Source organism: Palaemon carinicauda, chromosome 13 (genome assembly GCF_036898095.1).
Source record: "Palaemon carinicauda isolate YSFRI2023 chromosome 13, ASM3689809v2, whole genome shotgun sequence".
In the NCBI taxonomy this organism is placed as follows: Eukaryota; Metazoa; Arthropoda; class Malacostraca; order Decapoda; family Palaemonidae; genus Palaemon; species Palaemon carinicauda.
The window spans coordinates 26,929,176-26,940,870 of record NC_090737.1 but is presented as its reverse complement, the minus strand read 5'-3'; the positions used below and the strand labels follow the sequence as shown (position 1 = coordinate 26,940,870).

The 11,695-nt window shown below is 34.5% G+C and overlaps 1 protein-coding gene across 2 annotated transcripts in view; it reads right to left on the bottom strand.

Annotated features, from left to right (window-relative positions):
* The window catches only part of Fbl6 (F-box and leucine-rich repeat protein 6), a 46,099-nt gene extending 34,791 nt beyond the window's left edge, over positions 1-11,308 (bottom strand). Inside the window, exon 1 of one of the 2 annotated variants that reach the window (XM_068385480.1) lies at positions 11,182-11,308. The gene's annotated coding sequence lies outside the window, so the exon portion shown is untranslated. Of the gene's footprint in view, positions 1-10,876; positions 11,076-11,181 lie in introns of those variants that run through there. The other variant, XM_068385481.1, reaches the window with a different exon arrangement.
* Positions 11,309-11,695: the final 387 nt, after the last annotated feature.

The following is an 11,695-nucleotide window of genomic DNA, read 5'->3' as shown; positions in this document are numbered from 1 at the left end:
ACTACTACGTCTATTGTGTGTTATAGATTATGAATCATGGTATCTAGAGCAATTTTGGTGCATAGAATTTCTTCGCTAAGTAATAAGTGGTGTTGCACAAGAACTGTAGTCTTCATTTCCTTAATTATTTTATCGTATTCTACCTGTATGAAGTGGCAGTACAATACTGTATGTATTACAGTGAATATATGTGCATAATATTAATAAAAAAAAGATCTAAAAATGTATGAACTACGTATTACAGGTTAGCATTAGGTTTTATGAGTTGATAGGTGGAGAGGCAACCACGCTAAAACAGCAATCACTTGTGAGTGACATGTTTTCTCACCTTAGCTAAATAAAGTGTACATTGTTGACAGTACTGTACAGTACATAAACAGTATTACAGTAATATACAGTACAATATCAATGAGTGTTTTTAGTTAGGAACAAGTGTTTTGTTGTTGTGTATACATAGAGTGGAGTGGCAATGACTTTGGAGTCGTCTTACCTTAGATACCACAGAGTACTAGTGTACTATAGCAGAGAGATACAAACTTGGACCAAGTATACACTGACTCTCCTGGCATGATAACAAGTAAGGATGGGTCTGCAGTTGGGACATCTGATCATGCCTTGATTTCATTAGTAGTGAAGGCTGAGCAGCCTGTCCCTGATAGATCATACTCATGTAGGATTTATATAAAATCTCAACCAGACTGGAATGGTAATTTGAGTGATCTTTTGAACATGAATTGGTCACAATTGTAAAATAATGTTGACCCTGTTGTTCTTTTGAATGAGAATCTAGTCAACATAATTGATAGGAGTATCCCTTCCTGAGTGATTAAGTAACGAGTGAAAGACAAGCCCTGGTTCAATGAAGCACTCTCGATGGAGATGACCAAATGGTATTTTTCCGTAGAATTTTTCCTTTGCATTTTATAAAGACTGCAGATTTTTCAACTCCTAAGTTATGCTATTTTCCACAAGTTGGAAAGAAGAGTTTCTTTTAGTACTTGTTGGTTAATGTTACTCCATCATGTAAATGTGTTCGTGGTAGCTCAAGTTCAGCTGATTACCGCCCAATTTCCATAACTCCCATATTATCTAATGTTTTTTAACATCTTTCTGCAAAATGTCTTAACATCTTAGCTGAAGGTAATCATCTGTTCCCTAGTTTAAAATTTGGCTTTTGTAAAGGCCTTGGAGCATGTGATGCCCTTCTTACAATTTCCAATGCTGTACAGAAATCCATTGATTGTGGTCACGAAGTTTGTAGTATTGGCCTTGATTTTAGTGCTACCTTTAACTGTGTTAATCATGAGGCCCTTGTTTACAAACTCAAACACTTGGAAGTGGACGGGTCTTCTCTTAGCATTATTATTGAATTTTTAAGTACCGGTAACAGATCACAAAGGATTATTGAAAGGCACCATAATGAGTACAGGAATGAGAAACAGTATCTGGTGTTCCTCAGGTTAGTGTTCTTGGCCCTCCCATTACTTTTCATATTACTGTATATACCCGACATGTGGTTTCATCTAGAAAACAAGCTTGTTGCATATGCAGATGGTGTTACTCTCTTTGCATCAATTCCACCTCCTGAATGTAGATTTGGGGTTTCTGAGTCCCTTCATATGGGGCATGAAGTTGAACCCTAACCAAAATCAAAGTATGATTGCAAATAGGTCGAGGACAGTGGCTCCTCAACATCCTGATCTTAGCATATTCCTAATCAGGTAGTTGAATTGGTGGAACTTCAAAAGTTCAAACTTGCAGCGAATGTTTTTATGTTAAAAATGCTGACATAAAATAAGTTTTTTTTTAATAGTTGGCCATTTTCCTTGTTGGAGCCCTTGGGATTATGGCACCCTGCTTTCCCTAATAATAATAATAATAATATTGTGATAGAAACTATGTGAAAAAATTGCACAGTATTGAGTTATTTAGAATGGTAGTTAGCAACAAATAGTGTGGTCAGTTGGTTATGAGTCATATGTAAAATGACCTTAGGACAACTATATTTTGCAGTTTTTCAATCTTTACAGTGGTCTTTGTTACCTACTCCTCGCAAACACTGAGGGTTACCTGTATATTACTACCCTTTCAACAGACTAATGATTACGCTGGAACACAGTTTCTCTCTGATGCAATTTTAACTGAAAGCGTATTGTTTGTGGTTACAGGGACAAATTTTAACTGAAAGCGTATTGTTTGTGGTTACAGGGACATTCAATGAGAAATGGATTTTTCCTCTTTGAATAAGGTGAATGGTATTTCCCTACAGTATTCTCCTTCACCTACGGGATTACTGCACTGTAATTGTTCAGCGGCCACTTTCCTCTTGGCAAGAGTAGAAGAGACTCTTTAGCTATGGTAACCAGCTCTTCTAGGAGGATACTCCAAAATTAAACCATTGTTCTCTAGTCTTGGGTAGTGCCCTAACCTCTGTACCATGGTCTTCCACTTCTTGGGTTAGAGTTCTCTTACTTGAGGGTACACTCAGGCACACTATTCTACCTTATTTCTCTTCCTCTTTGTTAAAGATTTTATAGTTTATATGGGAGATATTTATTTTTATGTTGTTACTCTTCTTATGTTTTATTTTTCCTTTTTTTCTTTCCTCACTAGGCTATTTTCCTTGTCAGAGCCCCTGGGCTTATAGCATCCTGCTTTTCCAACTAGGTTGTAGATTATCAAGTAATAATAATAACAATATCCTCATCAGTGGATCCAAACAGGGTGCAAATACTGTATGGTAAAATAACCCTGACTAGCTTTAGGATAGGTTACTCACAAATCGTGACCTAAGTTTAGCATATGCAAAGATTCGCCAAGTTCATACTAGCATTTAGGATACAAAGAAATAATTTTTTTTATTATATATGCATGCAAAGGGAAAAAGAATGCACAATTTTATCAAGTACAATACTTTACTGCACTGTATAGTATTAGATAACTGTCTCCATAGCCAACAGAAATATCCAATATAATATTACAAGAGTTCTACAATAGAGTATTATCACAAAGGCAATCGGTAGACAGTATTGCAGTGTGAATTTACTTTTGTATGATTCTGAATGCAAAATGAATGCCGAGTATGAGGGTTATATACTCTGTAATAAAATGTTTACGATTACACAATGTAAGCATGATCTTGCAATCTTACAAATCCTTGCAGTGTGCACTAATTTGAGCTAGATTTCTGTCAAGAGATTTAGCTGTTTAATGTCTACACTCAGGAGATAGTATTAATGCAAATAGTAGCTTCATGTGAATAAACAACAAGCTTGTTCACAAAGAAAACACCCATATCATGCACCTTTGGTAAAGTAAAGATGAAAAGGCTGTAACACTACCCTGAGGAACACCAGACATGACATTCCTATATAATCAAGAGGTGAAAGTTATAAAAAATATTGTTTGTGTAAAACAGCACTTGCAGAACAAGAAGTTTTTGAAGAATAAAAATGTTGTAGGGTGTTACTATATAAGTAAAAATGTGGGTTGATATATATATATATATATATATATATATATATATATATATATATATATATATATATATATATATATATATATATATATATATATATATTAGTTCTTTGGTCTCATTATAACTCTCTCTCAAGCATTAGTATCATTGTTGCCACTATCACCTGGCTTCACCAATACATTGTCATATCCTGCCCAGCTAGATAATTATTAGCTTTAATTGAAGGTGATTGCCTTAGTGGCATCAATGTATTTCTTACAGAAATCCTTGTATTTGCTCAGCTTCTCCAGATTCTCAGGTGTAATCCATTGGTAGAAGAAACTATGACTATTTTTCTTTTTTGTTTATTCTGTTCACATCAGCACTTAATTCTAAGTGACCTCAACCACGGAAAATATTGATATCAAGAACCTTCTCCTTTATAGATTCTAATTCAAGTTTTTCTGATTCTGATTAATAATTTAAACAATTAAGATCAATATACTGTACAAGATCTTTAAATTTGAATTTAATGAAAGATTGAAAAAAGCAAATTAGACAATGGCTAGGTTAAGTAAAATTTCGAAAACAAATTGCCTCAATTACTTATAAAAATTTGACTATATATCAGTTTAGTGAGATCAGTGTTACTGTATGGACAAGAGTCATGGTATGACAATGAAACAACATCCAACAAATTTTGTTGGTATGAGAACAAAGCCCTCAGAAGAATATTAGTGGTTAAATGGCAGGACTGTCTTGGGGTAGAGTTCTCTTGCTCGAAGGTACACTCCGGCATATCATTTTATCTTATTTCTCTTCCTCTTGTTTTGTTAAGTTTTGGTAGTTTATATAGAAAATATTTTAATGTCATTGTTCTTAAATGTTTTATTTTTTCCTTGTTTCCCTTCCTCACTGGGCTATTTTCCCTATTCGGGACCCTTGGCTCATAGCATCCTGCTTTTCCAACTAAGGTTTTAGCTTAGCAAAAAATGATAATAATAATAATATGTTGATGAGATCATGGTGAGGGGTAGACGGAGATGGTTTGGACATGCTCTTCGCACTCCCTAAGAGAGATTAGTTCACTAAACATTCAACTATGCTCCACAAGGCACTAGAAGAGTTAGAAGACCCAGGCCTACATGGCTGAGGACTAAGAAGCATGAAATAAATGATGAATGGAGAAGTATTGATTTAAAAGCTCAAGATAGAGGCGACTGGCGAAATCAAACCGAGGCCCTTTACGTCAATAGGCGTAGGAAGATATGATGATGGTGATGATACAGAATACCTCTGATCAATATTTTTGGTTACTCTTTATTTTCACGTCTTGAATTCACCCCAAGATCAGTATCTTAAGTTTTAATATCTTGAACAGTCAACACAGTTGAAGTACATTCTTTGGTTTAATGGTCACCAGGACAAGTTCTAAAGCCTCTCGACCATATCTCGACAGTAAAAGCAAGTTAGCATCTGATAAATTTATCACATGCCATATATGCCCCATCATAACATAACTTTATTATACATTATCATGAACAGCTTTTCAAACTTCACTATCAGATTTTAAACCGTTGGTGGCTCAACTGTTGCAAGTTTCTGAAATAACATATTTATCCCCCTCTTTACACAAGGGATTTACTGTTGGTTACAGTTTCTATCAACTACTGAATTAACCACATCATCCCTTCTCACTATAAATATTGCAGATCATAACTTTTAGATTCTGTTTCCGGAATTTTTTTATAATTTCTCCTTCAAAATGCTATGTATTTCATTCACTGACTTGTCTCTACTAGTACTAATCCCACCCGCATAATTTCGGAGAATATTGCCATTTAAGGCAGACCTCATATCAGTGTTTTGAAGACCTGTATACTGTACAACATTCAAGTGCATTAACAGCCTTTTTCTTCTCAATTAATCTATCTAAGATTTTGAAAACCTTGCAATCAACAAATTCTCTTCCTTAACTTCATCAGCAAGTTTTGTTTCTAATATTTAGATCGGAAATCTTGATCACAGTTCCACCCAATAAATCTTCATAAAACTTTTATCTTAGGATGACAAGCCTAGGCAAGTTTGCCAAGTAACCTGCTGGCTCTTGACGTAAAAGTTTTAATCCAAGAATTCTAAAATTGTATCTTACAGTGTAAGTTCTGGTCTTATATCAGTAACCAGCTGAATGTTCTCAATTGTTTCTTTGTCAAAATTATTACAATAACACATTTGAGACATAAACAGTATGTAGCTTTGATTAACATATCTGATGGCATCTAGGAAGAAAGATTTTTATCACATTGGTTACAACTATACAATCTTAGAATGTCCTTTAATAATTCATTCATAATTCAAAATAATTCTCACTTAGTTTTTACTGTCTACTGATAGTTTTCCTATACACAGTATAACAATAGTGATGATTTCACTTGATACAATAAAAGAGAGCACTCAGCTAACACTTCTGCAAGCCACTGTTGCTATCTATATTGGATCCTCCGCCCGAGATATTCTTAATTACAGATTCCCTTTCCATAAAACATCTCAGTCTGGTTTCTTTCTCAATTGCTGAAATTTTTTTCAAAATTTTGGGGACAAGTCTATCTTCAGAAAATGCTTTGTTGTATTTGGTAATATTTTGTATGCTGCTGTTCAGTAGCTGCCTCACATTTTCAAATGCTTGACCCTGATCTGAATATTAATCTCTGGCACCATCATCCAATTAGTTGTCTGTGAAGGATGTATATAATTTTTCATAATACAGAAAATTATTACTTTAAGATTTTCTCAAATTATCCCCACCCAACACATCATGCAAGTTATGCAGTTAGTTTCATGTCTTGCAATTGCTTTTTCAAGGCTCAAGACTACACTATTTTCAACAGTGTTATTTCACTCTGATCAAATTGTGAAATAACCTTCCAAATCAATCAACCCATTGAATTGGTGGAAATTCAAAAGTTCAAACTTGTTGAATTGGTGAAAATTCAAAAGATCCAACTTAGTGAAAGCACCCTTTTTGTTGCGTAAGTTGACATAATTCTTGTTTCATATTTTCATTTTCTATTCAAAATTGTTATCTTATATTCTAATTTCTTTCCTTCATTTCTATTATTTTTTTTTTTTTTCATTTCATTTCTCCACTCAGCTCTTTTCCCTACTGTAGTCCTTGGGTTTGCAGTATTGTGCTTTCCCAAGTAGGATTGGAACTTGGCTTGTAATAATAACAATAACTACAGCATTCACCATTCAAGCTTCATTTCTAAAAGAAAGCTTTGGCTCAACAATACATCAACCCATCACCACTAGAATATCCTCAAAAGTAAATCTAGTCTCTTTCAAAGACTTTTTTGAGCTCCTGATGTTATCCTTAATTCAATCATTTGGTGATTCACCTACCTTTTCTTTTTGCAAACCCTTTAAATAATTAATTTAATGATAATTATTCACCACACACAATAATATCAGCTGTTCTAAATCATTTTTTCTACTTTAAGATTTATGTCATTATTCATGCTAACATTATCCACCGTCCCATCATACAATGATCTCCTGATTCAATAGTCTCTATAGTTTCTCCCATTATTGTTTAGTTTTTTAAAATCTACCAATATCAATCATTACACATTTCCTTTCTTTTCTAACCAACAAACATCGAGACAAATAAACAAACAAAAATAAACTTCATTTTATCACAAAACCTTGTCCTGTAATGCACTTGATAAACCACTGCTACTTAAACTTCTCCATATCTCTATTACTACTATCATTACTTTATTTATTTCACAATTATGCCATTACCTTTCTTGGGTTGTACAACAATTTTCCTTCTCACCTTAAATATGCAAGCAGGAGAACCTGGTTCAATATGCAAGTGGGTTTGAGAAAATCTTATCATATTCAACACGTATATAGAAGGAATGACGTGCAGGTGAAGAATTGCCAATTAAAAACATTCTAGTGAAAGAAGTGTTAGATGATATTTGCAAATGACAGTGATTGAGGATAATTTAAATAAATTGCTAAAACTAGGGAAGTAAGTGTTTAAAATTATGTTTGCTAAAGGAAAATCTAAAAAAAATAAAGAATAAAGTTAGCCACTAAGGGTAAATGGAAACCCAGAGAACAGAACTATGAATACAGGATCAATATGTCTGGTGGAAGAATAGAAATGTTTGATATATACAAATTATGTAAAATTAAATATAACAAATGTTCGGAAGGCATAAGAAGAGGCAAGACGCCATGCAAAGTAATAAAGGTACTAAGGTGTGTACTTTAGATAAGGAAAAAACAGTGTCTTTGGAAGCAGAGGTATAATGTATGCATGTATGTTTGGAGACCTTTATTTTCATCTATAAAGGTATTGATGAACTAACTTTACTTTATGGAAGTAAAGTGTGAATGCGAAGAGTAAATTAGAGAAATAATTGAAACCACTGAAGTGTTCGGTTGGCAGTTTATGTGATATAAGAATGGATAAAGCAAAAAATGCAGAAACACACAAAAATAAAAGATTAGTACCATAAACAATAATATTGTAAAGTGGTTTGGTAATGTGGGAAGAATGGATACCAATAGGTTAGTGAAGCTTGTTTGAATCAAGATGCTAGAGAACAAGGGTCAAAAGGTAAAAGAGTACAAGGTTCAAATAAAGGTGCTAGAGTACAAGGTTCAAATAAAGGTACTAGAGTACAAGGTTGAATCAAGGTGCTATAGTACAAGATTCAAATAAGAATACTCGAATGCAAGGTTCAAATCAAGATGCTAGAGCACAATTTTCAACCCAAGGTGCAAGAGTACAAAGTTTAAAAGAAGGTGCTAGAGTATAATTTTCAAAGGTTTTTTAATACAATTTACAAACCAAGATGCAAGAGTATAATTCTAAAAGGTGCTTGGGTCCAAGGTTTAAAACGAAGTACTTGCATATAATTTTCAAAGGTTCTTGAATACAATTTGTAAACAAAGATGCTAGAGTATGATTTTAAAAGGTGCTAGGTTCCAAGGTTTAAAATAGGGTGCAAGAGTATAAATTTCAAAGGTTCTTGAATACAATTTACAAACCAAGATACTAAAGTATAATTTTAAAAGATGCTGCAGTCCAAGGTGCTAGAGTTTAATTTTCTAAGGTTCTTGAATACAATTTTTAAACCAAGATGCTATAGTATAACTTCAAAAGGTACTATAGTATAATTTTAAAAGGTACCAGAGTCCAATGTTCAAACCAAAGTGCTTGAGTAATAGGGAAAGGTGCTATAGAAATCATTGGAAGACAAGGCCTAAATACCATAGTGGCATGAGAATGTATACAAACTTGGAATAAATGACAATTTGCATTGAAGGCTGTCAACTTACTGCTGATGAGCATTCTGTGCTAGTTTGAAATGAAGTATTTCGCTCAAGTTTTATGGTAATGGGCTTTCATAAACGATTCAGTAATTAAAAGTATGAATGTGACAAAGGCTATTGTGTAGTTTTATTTTCTCTGGTTTAAAAATATATTAGTCATGAATGTTTTCTCATCTTTCAGCCAAAGATCAGTATATTTGTTTACGGGTTATGAACACACGTCTAATATCTTCACTCACACTCTCAGTAAAAGAAGTACAATATAATTACAGTAACTTTAAAAACGGACATTACATTAAACAATGTAAAATAGGAAGTTAAATTTAATTGAATTACACAAAAATATCAAAACAATATCCATAACTGAAAATACACTAAGCTAATGGCATGCCAGCTACTGTGTCTTAATAACATGATTGGAAAATACTCTGAACCATAACACTCAAATATAATCTTATATAGATATACTAAGTGTATTACACGATACATTGATTGATTGGAATGTTTCCGTTCACAGAAGAAAGGATTTGACTCGTGTGAAAGATTAGGTGCATTCTGGTAATAACAAGGGCATCAAGTCATCATATGATGCCACCAACATTGGATGAAGTTTCTACACCTACAGCCTGCGTTAACCTAACCTACTGTAGCGTTGTAACTAATTCTACACCAAGCTCGTAACCTCCTAACCTAATATACAAAACCTTAGGCATTCAATGCATGGATAAGCCTGGCCCATTTGCTGACAATTCAGTGATTGTTTACAACACCACGCTCTCCATTTACTCCAAAATAATGCAATCCTGCAGTTCTCATGTTCTTGCACAGTAATTAGGTGGTTATTTAAATTCGGGGAAAGTAATGATTAGCAAGATATGTTGAGGACGGGGGAAGGGGTTATAAAAAGAAAATAGCTCGGTTTCCTCACTAAACGACTTGGAACTGACGTGTCAACATAGTCAACCAAACAGAATTTGTGATGCCAGCGTACATAAACACAAGTTCGGGATGCCAGCGTACATTTGATATACTGTATATTCAAAATATACTTACTCAAAAATTGAATGATTACTCAAAAGTGTCACTATTTGTAAATTGCATATTTTCTGGACACTTTTAAGTAATTAATCCATTTTAATTAAGTATATTTTGAATATACAGTATATCAAATGTATGCTGGCATCACGAACTTGTGTTTATGTACGCTGGTATCACGAATTCTGTTTGGTTGACGATGTTGATGTGTCAGTTCCAAGTCGTTTAGTGAGGAAACCGAGCTATTTTCTTTTTATAACCCCTTCACCCTTCCTCAACATAATCTTGCTAATCATTGCTTTCCCCGAATTTAAATAACCACCTAATTACTGTGCAAGAACATGAGAACTGCAGGATTGCATTATTTTGGAGTAAATGGAGAGCGTGGTGTTGTAAACAATTACCGATAATTCTTCCAAAAAAGTAGCCAGCTTGTAAATTGACAATTGAGTTAAGCATAGAAGCAGCAGAGTGTAGGCCTATAAACAGTGTTTGCATGGTTAGGATAGTTTACAATGGCCTTGAGACATGCCAAACCAGACAATTTAAAAGAACTTGAAGATGCACAGTTCTAACCTACCTTCAAACACATCAGCTTAAAAGAGACTGGTCATAGACTGAACTAGACTGCATTAGATTAGGTCTATGGTTAGCTCTGCCGAATTCAATAGCACCTATCAGTGTGCTAGGCTACAAAGACGAGCCTTGGGCTACACTCAATTATTTTATCAAGCATATTCGGCCAAAGATAACCTACTGGCAGAATCTAGACAACCTGTGGACATTCAGCCTAGGCCTATTGGAGGATGGGTAGAAATAGGCCTAGACCTACGGTAGATAAGATAACCTTTCCCCGTTTGGCTAAGCTACGCTAACTTCCCTGTTCCCAAGCCAATGAAAATATGTGGTATAGAAAGCGGTCAATGTAGAAAGAACACTAAAATTGATGGCAAAACGCCATTTGAATTAGCAAATATCAACAAAACTTCGTCACAGAGGAGTAAATGGGGGAGACCGCTCGGCCTAACTCACCAAGTACGCAAAACAACGTCATTTCGCATTTTCAAAAATCTTTCACAGATAATATGCATAAAATCGAACTGTCACTGACTACTGCAGTGGGACTTTCGAGTGTAACTCGAAATTCACTTGGTTGTGGGTCTACGAGGGATGGAGGAGGCCTACCCCATTCCCCCTCCCCCCCAAGACTTGACAAGGTTTTGGAGCAGAGCTGACTGAGTGAGAGTTTGTGTGAGAAAGTCTCTTATTTTTCACCCGATTTCAAATGCCTAACACAATGTACCATGCACTAAGTGGATCTCTATGCCTTGGCGTACCTCTGTGAGTAGATTCATGGGAGAACTCCACTTGGTTACGGTGAAAAAATGGAAATTATGGAAGAAGAGACGATGGTAGGCGTCCAGTGGTAGCGATCTGCCCCCGAGGGTTTGTTTATTGTTTATGGTCGCACGAACGAACAAACTGACCCTCTTTTAATTTGTCTTTTTGAGATGTTATTGGCCCATTTAGTTGGATTTACAGAATGGCATTGCAAAGATAAACTTCAAAATGTTGTTATCTCGGAATTATTCCAGCGAAAACTCTCAATTCTAGACTATAATCCGTAAAATAATCTTCACGTTCAGTCCGACATTTTGTTAGAACGTCTGTTTCACTCATGCTCTTTCCAAATATAGGTAATTTTCATTACAGATATCAAAGTTTATCATTAAATCATATTATCAACAATACCTTCCTTAATTTTTGTTCATTTATTATCAGAAAGTCAATATAACAATATACTGAATAGAATTCGAAGGAGTGTTTGAAATGGGAAACAGACGTATCTTG